We start from the raw sequence: 7,717 nt of genomic DNA on the forward strand, positions 1-7,717 counted from the left end.
GTGGATCACTTGAGTCAGGAGTTCAACGCCAGCCTGGCCAACATGGTGAAAGCCTGTCTGTACTAAAGATACAAAAATTAGCTGGGCGAGGTGGCCTGTGCCTGTAGTCCCAGCTACTTGGGAAGCTTGGGAAGCTGAGGGGGGAGAATTGCTTCAACTCCGGAGGCGGAGGTTGCAGTCAGCTGGGATCATACCACTGCACTCCAGCTGGGCAACAGAGGGAGGCTCCATCTCAAAAAAAAAAAAAAAAGCCCACTATATATTGAGTAAGGAGAAAGCAGTTTACAAAACAGGTTTTGGCAGGCTTCAGAGAAAACAGGGAGACATAATATGGATGGGCAGAGACAGGAAAGTGGTATCTCTAGGTAGCTGGCTGCTAGGAATAAATTTTATGCCGTGTTATTTTTGCAAAGATAAGAGACAAAAGGATATGTTTTAAATTGCGGGGGTGGTCAGCAGTTCACTCACCGGTGCTTGTGGGCTTTGTTCCCTCCCTGGAAAGGGACGGAGAATTCCACATCCAGAGGGAGCCCTGCCGTCCATGGTTCTGAGCTTGAAGTCACTAGGACTTCTTTCAAACTTGTGTGCCGAGGAGACTCCGATGTTGGCCTCAGTTCCCAGGCTGAACTCAGCAGCTCAGCCCATGAAAACTTCTGTATTGAGACAAAGGAAAGGATCTGTCAGAAAGCAACACCTATTGTCCTGAACTTGACACTAAGAAAGAGGACAAGTGATAAAGAAACTGAAGACAAGTGGTAGAGAGAGGTGTAACATTCCAGCCCCTCAACCTAGAAATGTTAGTAGAATCAACAACAGCTTAATAGACCAAGAGTCAGAATCCCCCAATGAAGATTCTTCATAAGAAAAAAGAAAGAAGACAGGGATATAACTCATCAGCAGCTGCAGGGCAGGCCATGCAAGACGGGGGAAAGAACAAAAATTTTCCAAAAAATCAAAATTGGAACTCTGAACTTTTCAGGTCCCAGCTTACTTTTTAAATCTCAAGCTAATCAGAACTTTGCCAGGGCCAAATGTAGTGAACCTCCATCACCAAGTGTTCTTCCCAAACCACCAAGCTGTTTCCTTTAATTCTTCCGATAAGGCAATAATGACATTTTAACTTAAAACCTTACTTAAAGTACAGGTACAAAATAAGATAAAGTACTAATGTTTACATTTAGCTATGTTTACAGATAGTTGTCAACTGGTCTAAAACAAATACACCAAGGGATTAATGTATTAGTGTAGAACTGTTAATTAGTATAAAAAATAAAATTGACTTCATCTCATTTGTTTTATGTGTTGGGTGCACTGTGATGTAATGATAGCATCAGTGCAACTTAAAGTAACTAAATTAATAATTGTGCTAACTATTAAGGGTTCTCAAATGAGTTGTTTTTTTGTTTTTTTTTTTTTTTTTTTGAGACAGAGTCTTGCTCTGTCACCCAGGCAGAAGTGCAGTGGTGCAATCTTGGCTCACTGCAACCTCTGCCTCCTGGGTTCAGGCGATTCTCCTGCCTCAGCCTCCTGAGTCGCTGGGATTAAAGGCGTGCACCACTACGCCCAGCTAATTTTTATATTTTTTGTAGAGACGGGGTTTCACCATGTTGGCCAGACTGGTCTCAAACTCCTGACCTCAAGTGATCCACCTGCCTTGGCCTCCCAGAGTGCTGAGATCACAGGCATGCGCCACTACACCCAGCCTCAAATGAGTAACTTTTAAGTGAAACCATTCAAGCTTAGATTTGGGGACTAGCAAGGGCATCAACTTTTTCTATTGAATGTTGGGGGAAAATAGTAATATAAGATTATTATTCATGGATAATAGATTGCTGAAAGGAATCAGATTGTAAACATCTAGCTAAGACACAGGATTAAGAAGTAGGTAAACTTCTGAAAGTTCAGTATACTAGAAGCACTCAAACCAGTAATATGCCAACAACCTGATGCACTGCCAAAAGAAAATGTGAAGTTTTCCTAATAGTTGCATTTTAGTAAATTGTACAGTGGTGAAACTGGAAAGGGCACTTGGAGTTTATTAGAACGAGGCAGAGTATACCCCAATGTCCCTTTCTCTAAATGCAGTGGATAGGTGTCTGCCAACAAATACACCAAAACCTTTTTTTTTTTTTTTTTGAGATGGAGTCTCCCTCTGTCCTCCAGGCTGGAGTGCAGGGGCACGATCTCTGCTCTCTGCAAGCTCTGCCTCCCGGGTTCATGCCATTCTCCTGCCTCAGCCTCCCGAGTAGCTGGGACTACAGGCGCCCACCACCATGCCCGGCTAATTTTTTGTATTTTTAGTAGAGACGGGGTTTCACCGTGTTAGCCAGGATGGTTTCGATCTCCTGACCTCATGATCCACCTGCCTCGGCCTCCCAAAATGCTGGGATTACAGGCGTGAGCCACCGCGCCCAGCCCAAAACCATTAAAAAAAAAAATAAAACATCATTTAACAGTCACTTAATAGCTTTCAAAATACATTTTTATGGCTGGGCACGGTGGCTCACGCCTGTAATCCCAGCACTTTGGGAGGCCGAGGCAGGCGGATCACGAGGTCAAAAGATCGAGACCATCCTGGATAACACGGTGAAACCTCGTCTCTACTAAAAAAATCCAAAAAAATAGCCGGGCCTGGTGGCAGGTGCCAGTAGTCCCAGCTACTCAGGAGGCTGAAGCAGGAGAATGGCGTGAACCCAGGAGGCGGAGTTTGCAGTGAGCCGAGATCGCGCCACTGCACTCCAGCCTGGGCGACAGAGCAAGACTCCGTCTCAAAAAAAAAAAAAACAATTTTAACTTGGGGGAAGTGTAAACCACACTAACCACATGACAAAAGACATTATGAAGAAACACATCTTACTGCTCACCGGTAGCACAGGTCATTGTTCCTTAGGAACCGGTCCGCCATATTCTCCACTCGCACAAACCAGCTGGGCACTGCTTTGTAAACGAGGGGAGTGTCTCTCACATCGCCAAGTACTAACCAATAACCGTATCACATACCTCTAATACATATAAATTCAATTCTCTCACTCTCCTGTATAAACACAGAACCCCATCTCTCTATCAGAGACACATATACATTCCCAGAATATATAACCCTAATAACCACTTACTGAAAAATACAAGCACAAAGCTCCACAAAACATTCATCCAAACTGCCATGCCCTTGAACACACACACACACTCAATACTCATGGAGTTCCCTACATGCCCTAAATATACCTGCGATTAACTAACACGCCACAAATATGCAAACATGCCACCTCATATCCCCAAATACACATCCAGTCCCACAATATCTGCACATATGTAATCACACCTCTAAATGCTCACACAGAAATAACTCCTCCATTTTCCAAGACACGGAATCATACAAAGTCCACGTCACAACTGCACACATTCATTCTACCAGTCCCCCAGTAGTCATGGATCTGCCCTCACACATTGAAATGGCCATACACAACCCCTGAAAATCGTGAAAAGAAACACACACAATGATGCAACATATCCTAAGCACACAAATGGTCTTCCTACATTCCCCAAATATGTAAACCACAGTGTACATCCACAAAAATAGACACAAGCACTTTCTCTATTATTGCCCACATGCACAACAAGATAATTCTTCCAGATCTGCCAAACATTAGACAAATACAAATCCCTAACATTCATTTCAGAAAACTTATGGAAAATACATCTTCACAACCCAAATCACAAATATCGAACCCCAATTCTTCTTGTATACACATATTACACCTCATATCCTCCAAATATAAACACTCACACCTACACACTCTCACAAAAGCAGTTATGAATAGTTATGAATGACCTTCTTTACTTTTCTTTTTTCTTTTTTTTTTTTTTGAGATGGAGTCTCGCTCCTACCTTGAAGTGCAGTGGCGTGATCTCCTCTCACTGCAGCCTCCGCCTCCCGGGTTCAAGCAATTCTCCTGCCTCAGCCTCCCGAGTAGCTGGGACTACAAGTGCATGCCACCATGCCTGGCTAATTTTTGTATTTTTAGTACAGATGGCGTTTCACCAAGTTGGCCAGGCTGGTCTTGAACTCCTGACCTGAAGTGATCCGCCCACCTCAGCCTCCCAAAGTGCTGGGATTATAGGCATGAGCCACCATGCCCAGCCCAATTATGACCTTCTTTAATCTGCAATCTCCACACAGACACCACCAACCCACACAGGTGAATACATATTAGATTCTCATCAATTAAATACGCAACAAATTCCAAACTAAGCATTCATATAAACACATTTTCACATACACACAGCCACCCCCACAAATCTCACACCCCCCAAAATGCAAAACAAATCTTTCTCACATTCTCAAGTACACACACTGACCAACTGCCCAAGACGCACACGTGTGTGCAGTAAATTTTAGATATAATACATGTGTAGTCTACAATTTACAAATAATAATATACACTACTTTTTATTTAAATTCCGCATAAGTAAGCGATTCTCACAGAAGCTTTTCTTGACTTTGGCCACACTCTTGCTTCCACAACCAACTTGTGGAACAAGTTGTGAACAGACTATGAGTAAAGGCCTGTTCTTCCACTTTGCAGCTGCTCGTATCATTGACAAACGAGCGTATTAGAGCATGCATGCTGGCTGATCATTCTGATTAAGGCAACAAGCTTCACAACTCACTCAATGAGGTCGTCCGTGAGAACTTCACTGATTTTACGAGGACAGGAGCTACTTCTTTGCTGAAATGCATCACGGTTTCAACTGCTGAGGTTTTCCTCAACCTTTTGCATTGTTTGGAATGTGAGTAGCACGGCCGAGACAAACTTTGGGGTTCCCACTGCATTGTTAAACCTCCCCCTTCACTTCAAGGCCAGGCGAGCAAGGGAAAGGAGCGCGGCCTGGGCGTCCCGCAGGGCCCTGCTAAGGACCGCTCCCGCCTTGAGCGCAGCCACAGGCCCTCTCTGGCCACAAGGATGGGGTCGCCCCGCAGACACTGGTGACCAGCGGAAGCATGACCAGGAGGCGATTACCTTCTAATCACAAATAACTTTATTTTTAGGTAACACCACGGAGGACGCCATGAGAGCTAAGGCCGTTGGGTAACCGCCCTTTCCGCTCGCGCTGCGTCGTCTCCCTGCCCCGAACCACCGGCAACCGATGCTGGGAGCGGTTGAGGGCGGCGGCTGCGCGCTGGAACCCTGCCCGCCTCGAGGCTCCTGCGCAGGCGCGAGGGGCAGGCCTGGAGCCCGCCCTGGGAGGGCCCCGCAGGAGATGGGGAAATGGAGGGACGCTGGACCTGGGCGCTTCCTGGGGCCAGGTGACGCCTTCTCCTTGGAGCCTCCAAGACCGTCCCTCCTAGAAACGAGAGAGTCTGACCGGGCGCGGTGGCTCGCGCCTGTAATCCCAGCACTTTTGGAGGCTGAGGCGGGTAGATCACCTGAGGTCGGGGGTTCGAGACCAGCCTGGCCAATATGGTGCAATCCCGTCTCTACCAAAAATACAAAAATTAGCCAGGCATGGTGGCGTGCACTTGTAGTCCCAGTTACTTGGGAGGCTGAGGCTGAATTGCTTGAACCCAGGAGGCGGAGGCTGCAGTGAGAGGAGATCACACCACTGCACTTCAAGGTGGGAGCAAGACTCCATCTCAAAAAAAAAAAAAAAAACTAGTACAGAAGCAACTCACTGACTTGAGTTTGTAGTAGCTTCAGAACAAACTTTCATCATCAGATCCTTTCTGCTCATTTGCAGGATTCCTACCGTCTGTCTCCACGTGATGACACTGAAGAGCCTTCACGTCTATGACGGCCTAGGGCCTCAAGTGCAGAGACTGAGAGCTCTGCCAGACACAGCATGGAGCCGCCATTCCTCTACTGTTCAGTGATTGGGTGGAAGAGCATCTGTCCTCTGAACAGGGGATCCAAGCCCTGAGATGATGTTTCTCAGCAGTCAGTGTGGCCCAGGACTTTCTGTGGGCATGCTCAGAGAGCAGGGGCCAGAGGACTTTTAGCCACCATCTTCTATGGCCAGTCTTCACAAATTACCTTTGGCTAATTTGATTGTCTCTCCTCCTGGGGTCTAGGACTTCAAACACATACAGAAGTGATTGCAGAATTGAAACAAGACACTTCCACAATATACTTTTTGTATCAGTGGCTCAGAAAAAGACTCATTCAAATCCTGTATCAAAGCCATGTGTGAGCATCTTGAAAAAGCATTGACTGACTAACTTGACAAGGGAGGAAGCAAACAAGAATTCTGCCCTTCTTCAGTGCCTGCGTGTGATATTTTGCCTCAACATCCCTCTTATATGAAGTTACTGATTGAAAATCATTTAAGTTTTTGCCCCGTGATAAAAGATCGAGTCCTCAGAAAGATCTCCAAAGCATTTACTGTTTGTTTGGTTTGGTTTTGGTAAGTTTACCATGATTTTGCTTGAATTGCTCTCCGTTGATCTTCTCAGCTAAGATCGAGGTAGAGTTGCACAGCAGAAGAGGGCTGCATGTAAGGAGGCAGCTCTGTGTCGGAGGACAAAAGGCCTGGGAGCATCCAGACAGGCAGTCACTGTGTGGAGGTCACTCCCCTCCCAGTGGCCACTGTGGAGGCATTTCATAGAAATGCTCGCTGGACCATTCAGTTTTAGAGTTGGGACAAAACCGAGAACTCATGAGGATATTGGACAGGAGTTAGGAAATGACTTTTTCACACAACCCAGGCGAGGAGGGGAGAACCCTGGGCTTGAGACTTGCAATCCACTGCCTGCCCCTGCAGTGTGGCCCCTGTTACGTTTTCTGCAACTCTGCCTTCTTGAGTCCAAATGTCTTCGAAAGGGGCAAATGCTTCTTAAGTGCCAACAGGGTGTGGTTCAGTGAATGTTCACAGTGTGCACTGGTCCGGCTGAAGGCCTCTTCCCTTCCCCAACACCCACCCATCAGTGCAAAAGACTGCTGCCCAGCAGGGAGTGATATCTGTGTCTCAGATTTTCTTGCTGTGCTCTGAGTACTCACTCCTCATCTCCTTTGACCAGTTTCCTAACACTCCCCTTGTTCACAACACAGAACATGAGTGCTCTTTCCTGTCATTTTGACGCTGATAAACAGCAATTCTCTGTGTGAAAATGAGACTGAAGATTTTTTTAAAGACAGGCTACAATAATTCCCATGCTGAGAACCACATGTGATGACACTTGTGATGAAGATGAGGACAGCAATGAGCTGAGAGACTCCAGCCAGGATTCACACATGCGAGGGGATGCATGAGAATGGGGATGGGACATTGGTGGTTAGCATCCTTGCTTGTCTCAGAATGGATGTGGGTTGTGGATTTCTAACTCCTGGAGAAACCAGAGTTCTAGGAATTGTAAGCCACTTTATGTTAGGAAAGAAAAAGACGGTGTTCTGCTCTCCTGTCCCTTAAAACTGTGCGTACTGCCACTAAACCTGGAAGCTGAGAACGGTATAATGGCTACTCCTGACTTCCTTTCATCAAATCAGCCTGCTATTGTTTTCTGCAATGGTTGTGGTGCAGAATCTTTTTGTGGTGCAGCCAAGATTCACACTTGAGTCTCCTTACTGCAAGTTCGCACTCTCACAGTGGAGAGTTAACAATAATTGCCTAATATATTACACTTTTTTGGGAAGAGTTACCAGATAAAGTGCAAGATCCCAGTGAAATGTGAATAGCACAGATAAAGGACAGATTTTTTTTTGTAAAAGTGTACTCTAAATGTCAT

General features: G+C 45.9%; 1 protein-coding gene and 1 pseudogene across 2 annotated transcripts in view; one reads left to right on the forward strand and one right to left on the reverse strand.

Moving 5' to 3' along the window:
* The window catches only part of LOC117981766 (major facilitator superfamily domain-containing 14C-like), a 132,052-nt gene that overhangs the window by 23,565 nt on the left and 100,770 nt on the right, over positions 1-7,717 (reverse strand). The window contains exons 1-2 of one of the 2 annotated variants that reach the window (XR_010109018.1): positions 5,019-7,636; positions 469-653 (exon numbers count right to left, since the gene is read on the reverse strand). The gene's annotated coding sequence lies outside the window, so the exon portion shown is untranslated. Of the gene's footprint in view, positions 1-468; positions 654-5,018; positions 7,637-7,717 lie in introns of those variants that run through there. The other variant, XR_008626665.2, reaches the window with a different exon arrangement.
* LOC117981764 (proline-rich nuclear receptor coactivator 2-like) lies at positions 823-3,026 on the forward strand (annotated as a pseudogene).

Source organism: Pan paniscus, chromosome 11 (assembly GCF_029289425.2).
Source record: "Pan paniscus chromosome 11, NHGRI_mPanPan1-v2.0_pri, whole genome shotgun sequence".
Classification (NCBI taxonomy): Eukaryota; Metazoa; Chordata; class Mammalia; order Primates; family Hominidae; genus Pan; species Pan paniscus.